This window comes from Parus major, chromosome 2, assembly GCF_001522545.3.
Source record: "Parus major isolate Abel chromosome 2, Parus_major1.1, whole genome shotgun sequence".
Taxonomy (NCBI): Eukaryota; Metazoa; Chordata; class Aves; order Passeriformes; family Paridae; genus Parus; species Parus major.
The window spans coordinates 121,944,716-121,958,447 of record NC_031769.1 but is presented as its reverse complement, the minus strand read 5'-3'; the positions used below and the strand labels follow the sequence as shown (position 1 = coordinate 121,958,447).

The 13,732-nt window shown below is 41.1% G+C and overlaps 1 protein-coding gene across 1 annotated transcript in view; it reads right to left on the bottom strand.

Annotated features, from left to right (window-relative positions):
• PKIA (cAMP-dependent protein kinase inhibitor alpha) overlaps nucleotides 1–11,199 on the bottom strand; it is a 44,507-nt gene extending 33,308 nt beyond the window's left edge. Inside the window, exon 1 of the mRNA XM_015619139.3 lies at nucleotides 10,945–11,199. The gene's annotated coding sequence lies outside the window, so the exon portion shown is untranslated. The remainder of the gene's footprint in view (nucleotides 1–10,944) is intronic.
• Nucleotides 11,200–13,732: the final 2,533 nt, after the last annotated feature.

Below are 13,732 nucleotides of genomic sequence, written 5' to 3'. Positions count from 1 at the left end.
GAATTAAGCTGGTGAGAGTTAGCCCTTCCAGTTAACAGACAAGCCAGCATTCAGCAAGGCCCTGTATGCAACCTTCTTTATTTATAGAGCCACATGGATACTGACTTCAACTCTGGCTCACTCTCAGATGTTATTCATGCCACCTTAAATAACCAACAATTCTGGCAAAATGTGTCTAAAACCATCCTTCAAGGGCAGGAGAGAATAGACTCTTTTTACACTCAGCTTTGTGAGCAGGTACGTAACAGCCATTTAAAAAATTTTACTTTATCCCTAATGGGCTTCTTTTCCAGCTCTTCTTACACTTGATAACTTGTAAACCTGAGACCCTGGTTTGATGCTTTCAGTAGCTGAAAGGATTTGACAAATTGTCTTTTCTGATTCCCATTTTACATTAAATTCCCACAATTAATGCCTCTTTCTTTAGCTTGCTTTTAGCTTTCAAAGGCTGCTCCCTCATGGAACAAATCCTTATGCTTTGTTATTTAATCCTACTGAATCTTTTCATGCTTCTCTGAATACTTTTCCCTTTAGTGATACATCAGCTGGGTTAGATATAAACAGCTTTCAAGCCAAATACAAGATTTTGGCTTTTCAGTGAGCTGGCTAGTTGGAGAGAATAGTAGAAATGTGCAAAAAAACCCAACACAGAAGCCTTGTTCCTTAGCTTGTAAGAGGTCTTTATGCCCAAACTGTTAAGACAGAAGCACCTAACTAATACCCAAATACATATACATGCAGAAAAGAAAAAAAAAAAAAAGGAAAGAAAAAGTTCAGAGCAGTGCTACCTTTACTTTGGGTTACTCAAATTTTGCTATTACTAATCTTTGTAAAAGGAACTACTCCTTGACTCATATTGGGCTCACAGCTGATAGTTCCACTGAGACAGCACTTCATATGGATGAAGAGAGAAAAAGTCAGCCACTGGACAAACAACTGACACATCACCATTACTATGTGTATGCAATTAAGTTTTCAGTTCTTATGTTTTTGACTTATCCAGAAGGACAGGCACTAGATCCACCCTCCCATTCTCCTGGTGACATTTAAGTCCTATTAACAATTTTCCAACCTGTCCATATCTATGGATAATAATATGGATGTATCACTTACAAAAGGATTTCTTACAACAGAGGGAGCATTGGTGACAAAGTGAAAGTCTAGTATTTTGACCATGGTTATCAGAATGTTAATTACATTATAAATTACCACTGTATAGGGATAATCCAGAAATTTAAGGTGCTAAAATATGAATTATCTTTGATTTTCACATCACTCACAAAAACCCGCGCATGCATAAAGTAAAACTACTGGCAGTGTCTACACCTGTTACTATGAAAATCATGATACTCCAAAATATTTCTCCTTTACCTAACAAGGCTTTCAAATATGCTCAAAAATAGAGATAAAGCAGAACACTTTACTGGAATTGCTGCTCTATGAGCAGAGCAGGAATACTTCAGACAGGGGGATGGGAAGGTGAAATTTCTTCAGCAGAACAAATGGCAGATATGATTAAGTGTTGAAGAAGAATGTCACAGAAACATTAGCTGAAGGACAGGTATCACAGGATGCAGGATGCATAGAAAGCTTCCACTGTTTTCAGCAGTTTGAACAGAGATAAAACAGACACATTAGCTAAAAATCTGGCCTGCTTCAACAGCAACCACATCAAAGAAGAGTCAGGTAAACTAAGAGATTAATAAAAGGAGAATTTCTTTTCTAAACAACATTCAAATCACCTACTGGGAAATGGGATCTAACTCATTATAACAACATGTCTAAGAACAAGTTCATATCATATCATAACAACATGTCTAAGAACAAGTTTTGCCTTGTTCGGAAGAACAAGTTGACATAAGTCAAAAATGCACAAAAATCCTCAGCAACAGTTTAAAAGTCATATATGAAACTGTCCTAGTCCTCAGCAGAATTCAGAGACATTGTTTAACCTACAGAGATTGCAACTCTGATCCTGCTGATAGCCATTCCACACACACAAAAAAAACCCCAAACCTGCCCAAACTCAGAAATTCCATACTTGCCACCAAAATTCATACAAGAATAGAATCATGAAAGATGACACTGAAGAGCAGCCCTGAGAATGTAATGAATCACTACTAAGCACAGACACAGAGAAGCTGGATAGAAGAGCTCACTTGCCAGAAACATATTTGGACACCAAAATGAAATGCTCAGGTGCCACCTTAGGCTCGGAAAATACACAATGTTCAGATTACACCATCTATAAAGCACAGGAAACTTGGGATGTTATTGTCACTTTTTTTTTTCTCCCACTGCAGTAGGAAATTAAAGCAACGTACCACCACAGGAAGATAGGCATTCATTTGGGCACTGACCTCAGAACACTACTGAAATTTTCTTTCTATTCTGCCTTGTAGTTGGCTTAAGAAATCATATGCAGTTACTTAAGGTATGTAAAACTGCTAGTCTCCAAATAAATGTTCAAAACAGTAGCTAAGAAACGTGGTGCTACCAAGAGGAACACAACTTTAAACTCAAAAATTTTACACTAAAAATTTCAGTAGAAAAATATACTTGCAAAACGAGTACCAGTTCCTGCCTTAGCCAGACCAAGAATGCTAGAGGGGGATGGAGGTACAGAAATGCAAACAAAGAGTGGACTTGGAAGACCTAGAAAACTTACACAAAATATATGTGCATAGTGTGTTATCCCACTAGAAACACTGCTTAACAAGCAGAACAGCAGTCTGTAACGGATGAATGGTCTTCAAAAATTGCTTCTATGAGGCACAAGAGTGAAAGGAAAGAGAATTTTCTGCCTGGAAGGAAACAGCACGGTTCAGCGTGCTGCAGCAGTCATCAGAAATCAGTACTTTTTTCTGGAGACTTGCATAAGTAACTCCCTGATCTGCAGCCTTATTGGCTATACAATTGTGGGAAAACAATGTTTAAGTAACAGCTTTCATCCCCTATTTCCAAATATTGTCAATGAAAATGGAAGCGCTGAAAAGCGTTTTGAAAGCTTCCATGATGCAAGGGGCCACATAAATAATACATTTCTCCAGTTTCTGAGAAAAACGGGGTAACAAAAATGTTCTTGCTTTTTGGTCTGTACAGCAATTCCCTGAGTGTACAGTTGAAAAGTATCTTCTAGAGTGACAATTAGCTAATGAATTATACCATGCAAAACACTTTCAATTCCTTTCTTAAATGCTAATGAAGTCATTCTCCATTATTAGCTAATATTAAAAGCCTACTGTTACATGAACATGTAATGAATACTAAAGTATCAGTGAGGAAGTGATATTACATGCTTAAATTTCTTACACAGTATCTGTGTTCCTGTGGGTGCAGGCTATCATGTTCATCTTCTATAAATACCCATTCAAACTTTATCTGTTCTGGAGATGCTTTGTGCACGAGTTGGGGATGACTGAAGGCTTTGCACCTGTTTTTCACCATGTATCAGGGATTTTGCTTTTGTATAACTGAAGAGAATATTGCCATTGCCCCAGCCAGGCCCAAGCAGTACCACATTAGGTATAGACAGAAAAATTAGACTTTAAAAGGACATGTTGCAGTGGTGGTACTATTTTTGCATATTGTCACTTAGAGTGAATGACACTAGCATCAATATAATTCTTACTATCATATAATATTCCAGCTGCCATTCAATAAATTAACATCTGTATTCCCAGCAGGCAAATAAACACACAGGAAAAGGGGTAAAAAAAAAAAAAAAAAGAAGAAAAGAAAAAAAGAAGAGAAAAAGCGTTCCATAAAGCCTAAAGCTATTTGGAATAACTTGAGAGAACTCCTTATTCAGGGCAAATATTTTGGCTGGAAAAGGTTTTGGTGTTTGCAAACATTATTAGCTTGTATATAAACAAATATATGATAAAATCGGCTTATTTCACTGGCAAAAAGCTGTAGTTCCCTTAGGCTTTAAAGGCATGCTGTAATCGTTTTGATAAATTATGTCTCTTTCTCAAGTCATACCACTTCTATATTTATGCAGACTCCATTCACATCTCTTATCACGCTTTGACTCCATGAGACCTTACAAATAACAGTTACTTAAAATGCAGCAGTCTATTTTTGGTTTTGTGTGGTTTGTTTTTGGAGTTTTTTTATATAAAGTGTTTCACTTTATGCCTGCCTTTTAGAGTCTGATTATTTTCACATGCTCCAATTCTTATATGCATTAACAAATCCTATTCACTTCTTTTCTGTTTCTGATGCCTGAGCTCAAAAACATTAGCCCAACTCAGTAAAGCTGCCATCATCCAACTATTTCACAACACAAATAATACAAAAAAAAGGAAGGGTTTATGACTGAATTTCTCTGTAAGACTACACACTACAGTTTGTTCTTTCCTGCATTTAAAATGCATTTTTGATATCCAGCTATCAACTTTTACGTCTTCTGCTAATGGCACCAGTACCTTAATGTCAGGCAAACATATTATTGTACTGATCCTACAATGAAAAGGAACCTCATAGGGACCTAAGAGATCAGCCCAATTGAAACATAATTAGTAACTGGAAAAAATATGCATAGTGAAAAAAATTGCAAGGAAATGGGACATAATTATGAAATTATTGTACTACTAAATAGAGTTTCTAAATCCTGCACATGAGAAATAAATTTTCAGGAAGTATAAAAACAGTGTCAAAGAATAAATCAAATATGAAATAGAGTCCATATGTACAGAAAGAGTACATACAGGAAGATGACTCTCTTCTTGAGGAAAAAGAATGTGACAGAAAATCTTGACTCGTGATAAACCGAAAAGGAAACAATTGTTTAACATTACATCATGTCAATTAAAAAGGCACCCAATTAAGCCATTAGGCAACACATTTTAAGGGAAAACAAAGAGACTTTCTTCCTTACACTCTACACGCTCTGCATCATGCCAAAGGATACTGTGGAGCCTGTGTACAGAAATCAGATCAACCAAACACATGCAGCGAGGACACGACGTCTCCTGCAATTAAACGTAATAGTGCAAACACTGCTTTATGCCCACGGAACTCCTAATCAATGCTGAGCACCAAACACTGGGAGACTGCATCAAAAGATGATTACTCCACCTAATTTAGTCATTACTTCTCTAAGCATCCTTTACTGGAATCTTGCCAGCCATCTTATTTTAACAGCAGACTTACATTTTTACAAGCTACATACACCACAGAATTTTTTTACTGAAAAAGAGGTTTTTGCCCATCCTATAGAATTGGAACTGGGATGTGACAGTCACTGTTCTAGAGTAAACAACTATTTATTTAATTTATTAGCAATACTAAACCAAATCAATCAATGCAATCTGTCATGTACCACAGGAAAACAAGTTTTCATATATATTTCATTTAAAAAGTCACAAAAAATCCAGAGCTACTCATACTACTTGTTATGAGGAGCTTTTGCTAAATTTGAATGAAACATCTTTTGTTTCTTATTTTCCTTGTGTATTTTTTTCAGTGTATAATAGTGTTGTCTTGGAATTCACTAGCATCATAGAGATATCAAGAACTTTCGATGCCTCAAATGAGTACCTTGGGAAGGTTGAAAGTACCTGAGCCTGTTTAGCCTGATTGCACTTTCAAATTTACATCTCAGCAAACTGACCGTTAACATCAAGAATTTTTCTTGGTCTGCTTGCAGATAGATGATTCCAAAGGAGAAATACATTTTTAACTTCCACTTTGACCATGTTAGACAAAGAAAAAAAAAAAAAAATCCAAGATAAATGTAGAGAGCTGCCGATCAGAAATATTAGGCAGAACTCTTTAAATTCTTTGAAAGTAAAACTAAGAATCCAAGTGACTCATGAGACTGAACAAAAAAAAAAAAAGGACTTGATGGAACATTTATGTACTTAAACATAATTTAGTCAGTTTAGAGATTACTGTTCTATGACAAAAAGATACATATATATTAGGCAACAGACTTGGACACAGTTAAAATTCTGCAATTATTTACTTTCCCTTGAAGTGTGAAAATGATGTTGAGCTTGGCCTGGAGGAATTCACTTCAGCTGGGTGCAAGATTTATGAATGTAGATAACCTGTGATTCAGATAGATAGACAGATATATGTGTAGATAATGATTTTTGCAGCTCTTGGGGTTGACTAGTTATCCAAAAGGCAGCAGGTATTTCCACAGAACACCTTGTGAAGGATTCAATGACAGCTCACTTGATGAGCATCACAGCTTTGACTTTTCTGTGGAGTTTACCTCTCTCCTACCTACTAATGACTGAAAAGTTAAGTCAAGATGCTGAACAAGAATTAATTTAAGGCTGCTGCTGAAGTAATAATATCCTTTACCAACATGATCCACAGTATTTTAAGTGAGGTTTCACATGCACTATAAACAGTATCATGGAAGGACCATTAATAAGCATCTGTGCTATTTTAAAACAACAGGTGGTGAGATCGTTTCACCAAAGTTATGTGCTCACCATATGTGTAAGTGGAAATACTGTAGGAGGTAGAAGGCAAATGAGTGAATAGTTAGCAAATATATATATTATATAATATATATAATTATATGGATATATTAAGATCTATATGATCTCATTAAAGCTGCAGCACATTTCATGGGCTAGCTAACAGCTGCCAAGATAACTTCGATATTCCTTTGAATCTTTTGGAATAGTGGCTAGAACAGAAATGTGACAAAAAGAAGCAGTCAGAGTAAGAGAAACTAAGACTGCATGTTGGCATTAGACCTATTTGCCTATCACATCTGATGAATCATTGGGACATGAGTGCAGAAAGGGATAAAGAACTGTGCAGAGACCAGGCAGTTACCATAAAGGCAGGTTAAATTCCCCATGAGTCCTGTAAAGCCAAAGAACAGCAAGTAGACAATTTTAAAATTCATTTTAATAAAGGTTAGAAAACAAACCAAATTCTGGTAAAAAGAACTACATCCCAGCTGACATGGAAATTCTTCTACTGAAGCTCTGCCTCACAGTTCATGTTGTATACTTGGTTCAACTAGGGAAAAAGAGCAGAGGTACCCTGGAATCACTTTACAATCACAGAAAATAACCAGCTCAGAAATGCAGCATGCCTTCAGTATTTTAGGGAAGACAAAAGTCACTATCATAACTTATTGGTCCTACCATAAGAATTAAGGGAAAAAGTAAAGAAGTTTTTTGATCTGGCATTCAGCTAAGACATTTGCACCTACTGTCCTATAAGAGTCCATTTTGTGTTACTTTCTCCTCTGATATGATTATACATTTAGACTGGGATATATACTGGAAACATACAGCTCTTGTACAATCAGATCCTTTCTTTTAAAATGTTGTCTTAATAAAGTAATTCTTTAAGAATTTAGACAATACAGAGGCTTTCTCAAAGCTAGTCTCTCGACACATCATGAAAACAATACCTATAAACAGATCCATGCCTGTGCTGCTGTTTGCACACAGTCCCCTTCAAGGAAAAAGCTTCAATCACCTTTCTTTTTCAAGAATACATGAACTCTGCACTTCTATCTCCATATTTCATATTAAACAGAGGGACTCATTATCTAGGTTGTGAAGCGCTGACTTACTTGACTGTGTCAAATTCAAAATAAGAAGATTATCAATACCTGTCTTGATGCTACCACTAATATATTTTAAATTGATAAAACTCTTAGTTCTCCTTAATGATTGCTACCTTTGCAGTTGACTGGGTACTCAAACAAAGACCCTCTATTGACAGTGCAACATGAAATCTATTTGCATAGTAGAAGACAAAGTTTCAGTTAGTGCCTGGCATTTCTTTTTCAGAAATCATTTTTTTCTCTCTCAGAAACACAAGATATTGCACATGAAGGACATGCATTTGGAAAGTGTGAATGCATTTCTTCTTCAAAATAAAAATGAGATCACTATTTTTGAAATACTCTTGATTGTTTGCACATGCTAAAGTACACAGTTTTAAGTTCATTGTGTAGTATCTGTCCCCTTTTACCCTGCTCAAACCTGTTCAAATAGAATTCTTAAATTGGAAAAAAAAAAATCCAGCTGAAAGCCTAGCAACATAAACGAAAAATGACCTGCTTGCTCTGAGATACGGTTATTTCAGTCAGTTCAAACAGTACTTGCTAACATCATTTTTAAAATTCTCATAATAATAGAAAACAAATTTAACTGAAGTGTTTCATCTTAGCCTTTGGAAAGGACCACAAGTGAAAGCAAACCTCTGCAACTTCAAGTGCATTCAAGGTCACTGGGTTTTCCAGTTTGCTCTACTAAGGAAACAAGCCTTTTGCAAACATACCCATCTGGTCCCCACGAATGAAACTGGGTAAATGAACCTGCTGGTTCAAAGGCTGACGGCAGCCTAGAAACCTCAAAGATAATTAAGCTCTAACAAATCTGAAGAACAAACCCAGATGAAGTATTCCAAAATAGCAGAAGCTCTGAGGAAAAGACAACTGAATCTCAGCTGCTCCCCAGTCTGTCTAGCACCAACCAGCTGGCCACCTAGGCTGCTCTTCCACTCAGTAGTGCTGCTGCCCCAGATCAACCACAATAAAGATACTTTCCTTCACTCGGTAGAAGTATGGAAGCCACGGTAACAGAAGGAGCAAGAAGAGTTCTGGGAAAGAAATCTGTAGGAAGTGGATTTCCGTCAGTTACACCACTGAACTGAACTCACATTGATAACTGGATATACTTTTTCTTCTATGGACACATGCGCGTTACACCGTTTGCCTTTAGAGTACGCAAGATGAAAACAGAAGCAATTCAAGCTTGCAGTGGGGTTTTTGGTCAACCACTACTTCATCTCTGCTACCATATTGTTTTAAAAATAATGTTAATTAAGAATCTTAAAATATTAGGTTTGCCAGGAAGCACAAAGAGCTAAATTTGCCGTGAGAACACTGTGTCAACATCAGTGAGGACTAATACTACCCTGTGCTTGCAACAACTGTCTAGGAGGCCATTACTTGATTTCTTCACTCTTGTGAAGCAATTGACTGTATATAGAATGGGTGGGCTAATATGTGAAGCATCTGAACTCTGAACTCAGCTACATTGTTTCTTTTTTCAACCAAATCCAACTAAAGAAGAAATCAGCCAAACATTGCAACTCAAACTGTCAGCCATGCTTAATTCTAGAAAGGAGAAAACAATAGAAATGTCCAAACCAATTCTTCCAAGTTTTTACAGGAACAAAATAAATGTATGGTAGATGAAAGACACAAATTTGACAAAAACATGGTTTTTTTTCTAGTTTGAAATATATATATTGCATGTGCCATGACATGCTTAAAGCAACAAGTCTATACATGATCATAGTTAATTACTGTGCTTCAGAGAAAAGATCTGTGTGTTGGACTGATTTCTGACTGTGCAATTAATCACTCTTTGTTTCAGCCTTATGAAGCCTCAATTGTTTTTTTATACACATTTTCTGTCCCTGTAGCTGACATTTCCCTTCTGCATAACCAGCAGAAGGCTTAAATACAGTATTTACTGTATTTAAGTGTCTTCCCAGAAATAATAACAACAAATAAAGCAACTCCCTGTTACCTCCTTAAGTATTATTTGTGTCACCCTAGCCCATGTCCAGAGGCTTCAACGAAAACCAAGAACCCCACAACTGTCTGAGCTTCTCTGTGAACTCTTGGGTAACAGGATCCTTGAAGATGAACATACAGGTAAATAAATATACATTAAATAAAACATCTTTCAGCTTCCAGTATCCTGCTGCCTTTTTCATTAAGAACAGACTAATTCCCAATTCTTTACTTTGCAGAGACACAGTCATTGCTCTCATTTCCAAACCACACGGAGCCATTAACCACTACATGCGCAGTTAGTGGTTATTCTAATGAGCTGCCTCTGCACACCTCCTGCATTGCCATACCTGCTTTAGGGCAAGTTTTCTTTTTTAAAGCAGAACAAAGTTAAAAAATAAAAATAAGCCAAGCAACAAACAAAAAAAACCCTCAAAAAACAAACAAAACCCCCCAACCAAACAAAAACAACAGCCACAAAAACCCCAAACAAACAAAAAAACCAACTAAACAAAACCCAACCTAACAAAAACCACCAGTGTATAAGGCACAGAAATAGGTCAGACAGACTTTTTTCCCTTTTTCTCCATTCCAAAATACCATTCATTTGATGTTAAGTATGTACGTACCACAATGTAAAATGTTAATAGCCAAGCTACAATATGCATGCATTCTTGTTTTTTCCACTTCTACAGGTGATATGATGGAACAGCAACTCAACTAATTCTTCCATCAACAAACAAATGCATTTCAATTTTGCTGCTATTTTGTTTGTCGTAAATCTTGGGCTAGATGATAAAAATAAATAAAAGGAAAAAACCATAAAGTCTTCGAACAAGGCGACAGAATCCAATTTGGCGTAAGGGCCGGTTCCCCAACTTCTGCACTCTTTAGTTTCCTGTGAAGCGACTTCCAAATCCAGGAATGTGTATGAGATGGCATCTTTTTTTGCTTCTGTTCCCTTGAAGCCCTTCTGCCCTAAGATGTCTTCCCCGTCACTCGAGGAAGGCGCGTCGGACTGGGGAGAGCCCGGGAAGCGGGGCGCAGTCCCGCACCTGTCGCAGCCCTCCCGCTCTTCCCCCGTCCTGTGCTGCGCCACTGACAGGGTGCCCCCGACACGGGCACGGAGCGCAGCCCGAGCGGCAGCTGGCACCGAGCCACCGCTCATCCTGGCCATGGAAGATAAAACGCAACACCGTGGCGCTTCAGAGAGGGCAGCCTTGCCGCTTTTGGAGGGAACTACGGCAGAATGGAGGAGAGGGTAGGAGGAGAAGGAGGTTACGAGCCCAAGCACCGCTCCAGACGCTGCCCGGTCTGGGCAGCCGGCAGAGCCGGAGCGCAGCTCGCAGCGGCAGCGCCGCGTTCCTCCGGCCGGGCAGCGCCGCAGCGTTCGCCGCCCGCCCCCGCGCCCGGCGGCTCCCGCTCACCTTTCAGCGACCGGCTCAGCGCATCTTCCTCCCTCCCTCTCTCTCTCTCTCTCTCTCTCCCTCCCGCAGCGGCTGCTGGTGGCGGCCCAGACTCCCCGGGCTCGGCGAGTGCCCCGCGCTGTTCGTCCCTCAGCCGGCGGCAGCTCCCGCTGTCACTTCACCCCCACATCTCGCCGCCGGCGGCGGCAGCTGCTGCTCCTAAATTCACGGCGCTCCGGCGGCATGAAGTCATCCTCCCCGCCCCCTCCGCGGGCTGCCGCACTCCGCTCCCGCCGCGGAGGGGGAGACGGCCCCGCCGCCCGGCAGCCCGAGCCCCGCGGGGCCCCGGCGCTCCAGCCGCACCGGAGCGGCCGCCGCTCCCGTCGGAACACCCGTGCCCGGCCGCCCGGGAGCCTGTGAGGGGCGGTGCCGTCTCCCGGGTGCGGTGGCGGTCCGGGGGATCCTCCCCGGGCACGGCGGCGGGATGGGCCGCTCCGCCCCGCGCCAGCCGTGCCCTCCCGGGAGTCCCGCCCGGCGGCCGGGGCTACGCGCCCCGCTCCGAGCCCCGTGCCCGGCACCGCGTCCTCGCCGCCCGGCCGGCCGTACCGCGCTGAGCGGCGGGAGGGCAGCTCCCGGCCGGCCAGGACCAAGGGAGAGCGTCCCCAGGGAGAGCTGTGTGCCTGGCTCTCGCCGTTTGAAGGAAAATGCGCTGCGATCCCTCGTGCTGGTGTGTGGGCTCCCTGTCTCCACTCTCACCTCACGGCCTCAGGGCGCTCAAGCGCTCCCGGGTTCGTGCCCCTAAAAAATGCGGCGCTGCCTGGGATGCAGGAGAGCTCCTCTGGCAGTGGCTTCTGCTCTGTGCCTGGAAGGGGAGAGCAGAGCACAGGCACTGTGCTGTGCTCAAGGTCAGCTGGGCATGCTTCCCCCTTACCAAGGGCGTCCTGATATTTCTGAGACCCAGCAGTAGGCAGCATGTCTATTTTTGTTACTTACGGAGTGCTGTGCACATACTGAGTGACCGACAGGCTTGTAAAGAAGGCTGGATTCCTATCACAGTTCACAATCCCATGACCCATCCCATGTGCACGACAAGCACAGCTATGCTGGTACGTAAATGACACAGAGCAGTCTAGTTTGGATTGATAATGCATGGCACGGGGGCATGCCAAATCACTGTCGTCTGAGAGCTCTTCATATCTCCCGAGCAAGGCAGGGTTGTGTCTGCTTGAGAGAAGCCATGCTGGATGAGCTCCCAGAAAAAACAAACGGGAGTATCCAAGATCCTGTGCTTGCTCCGTTGACCCGGTAGTCAAGTGGTGCCTCAGCAAGGTTTTAGAGTAGACTCGTGCTGGAAATGTTGATGATTTCCATTGTGCTAAGGTCTGAAATGTGGAGAGCTGCTTGAGTGGCCTGGGTATAGGTAGGAATATTGTCTGTAGTGGTAGAGGAAAACAGCAAAGAGCAATATCAATAAGGTAAAGTTTTTAGTCTCTCAGATGAAATATAAAAACTCTGAACCTAAATTCCCTTTTGGAAATTAATTGTGTTTATTTTTATAGTGGCTATGGTACAGCTTTTCACCTCTGCAGTTCTACAGTTGCTTTATTTTGGGCTGCTCCTATTTAGTCCCTGCCTTGAACCTCTTCTGTTGATTGGCATTGCAGACCAGAATATGCAGCACTGGCAGCATCTCAACAGTGATATTTAATCTCAGTTGACAGTGTGTTAGTTTAGTAGATTGAAGGCTCATCTCCACATGCACAGAGTTTAGGGGTGCTTGGGCAGGTGGAGATGAGCCAGGTCGGGCAAAGGGCCCAGCCCCTCCCAGGGATGCCTCAGTTCCCATGAAGGTGGGGGACACACCCAGCAGTCAGCCAAAAATCTCTGTGTGGGTGTTACTGCCTAGGGCTACACGACACATTATGGGATGGATAATAGAGCATTTTGGGGTTAAGACTTATGGGATGTTCAGAACAAGAACCAAAGACAGGGAAAGGAAGGGATAAAAGTGGTATGGGAATGAGCAGGTGTGAGAAAATAGTGGGAGGAGGAGGTAAACAGGGCTAGCCTGGGGTAAACAAACTGTGGGTCAGTCTGCTTGTCTGGCTATGCCCTGCACCTGATCAGCTCAGTCTCTCCTAGACTAGTGCCCTAGACTAGACTCTATTTCTGAATCTTACTGTGTGAGAGGTCTCCCTGTGTGTGTCTCTGCATGGGTGTAAGTGCCAGCAGCAAGCGTCACACCTCAGGTTACAGGGACTCATGCCAGAGAGGAGGACAGGATTTCACTGTTCATGCCATCTGTGTTTGATGGAGTGTGTTTCTGTCTATGTTGATCTCTGTGGTTGGCCTTGTGCTTATCTATTATGTGCTTATCTATATCTATATTTATGTGTACATGCTTTCTGTGTGTGTATGCCTGTTAGGAATATGTGTTCAGACTTGCTACTGACTAGGCATAGGAAAACGTTGCTATGGCAGCCTCTCTTCTATTGGGCTATATGGTTCAGCAACTCATAACACAATTCGCTAAATGATTAGCATACTAGAAAATCCCAGATCTGTGCAAAAGCAGGAATTATTATTATTTCTATTTTATTTTATTTTATTTTTATTTATTTTATATTTATTTTGGTAGCAGTGAATTCCAGAGTCAAGAGAAGTAAATGCTCTTGGCCCAAGGGTTTTAATTAGTATTATTCAATATACATGATTGCAAAAACAAGGCAATGAGTGAGACATCTATAGGATTTTATTTTAATAGAAAAAACATTCAGATTTCCATCATTTAGCAACATTCAAAAAGCCT